The sequence below is a fragment of the Suricata suricatta genome, chromosome 8 (genome assembly GCF_006229205.1).
Source record: "Suricata suricatta isolate VVHF042 chromosome 8, meerkat_22Aug2017_6uvM2_HiC, whole genome shotgun sequence".
NCBI lineage: Eukaryota > Metazoa > Chordata > Mammalia > Carnivora > Herpestidae > Suricata > Suricata suricatta.
Genome location: NC_043707.1, coordinates 20,530,327 through 20,531,553, shown reverse-complemented (window position 1 = coordinate 20,531,553; position 1,227 = coordinate 20,530,327).

The following is a 1,227-nucleotide window of genomic DNA, read 5'->3' as shown; positions in this document are numbered from 1 at the left end:
CGGCCAGCCCGGGACGTGCAGGGGAGGCAGGAGCCCCAGCCCAACGCGGGGCAAGTGCGCAGAGCCCGAGAGACAAAGGGAAGAGACAGAGAGTCTGAACATGCTCATAGTACTGTCTCTGGGGAAGAGGTAAAGAACGCTTGGCGGCACTTGGAGAGAGAAACCCACTCCATAGATAACTACTGGGTAGCCGGAATCCCAAACCCGGGTGGTGCAAGGGAAGGAACAGCTTCCAGCCCTAAGCCATCTCAGCGGGGAATCAGCAGCGGCTGCAGCTGCGCCAGGGGCTTGCGCTTCGCACTGCGAAGCGGCCGCGGCTGCGGCTGCCCCAGGGGTGCGCGCTTCGAACTTGGTTTTGGGAACGGGACCACGCACCGCATTCCCACGGCGCATCTCGCCCCCTGCACTGGCTGCGCGAATCCCGAATCCTGGGTGCCCACAGGAAAAAATAGGGCCCACACCTACACGACCCCCGACAGGGAGTCAGCGGCGGGTGGAGGCCTGGGCGCGCGCCTAGGCTGCAGGAGCTCCCAGCTCATTTCCAGCAGCGCACAGCATCTTGAGCAACACGTATCGGAAGCCAAGAGAGACTCAATTTTTTTTTTCTTTCCCCCATTGCAATCGTGATCCTGGCTGGGGGTGGGGACTCGGAAAGTGAGTCTGTGAAGGTGCGCACTTCACCTCCTGCTGCTCATTTCGCCTCAGGCAGGGGCAGCTGAAATCCCTGCCTGAACCATGACAAACTGATTCCTCCCCCTAAGAAGCCAGCCACCAAAACAAATACATTTCATCTGTGATAGCACAAACATGCACGGACTGGAACTTTGAACCGAGGCGGGCCTGGAAAATACAAATTGGCTCAACTGCGGCCCAAGGAGATCGGACTCATTAGAGTGGCCTACCGTGCTTAGTTTAGCGGAGCTTGGTGTGCCGCCATTCTAATCTCCATAGACACCAGGGCGGAGCCTCTGAGAGCAGCCTCCAAGACCTACCACATCAAACCATGCCTATCCACGAGGGGGAGCTGCTGCTTTTTTTAATATAAAAATTTTTTTTCTTCATTTTTTTCATACTTATTTCTTTGTTATTATTACCTTTTTTCTTTTTACTTAATTCTTTTAAATTTTTACTCCTTATTTTCCTTTCTCCTTTCTCCCTTACTTTTTCACCTTCTTGCAACCCAGATATATTCTCCTGTATCTCATCCTTACCTCTCCCCTCAACTGG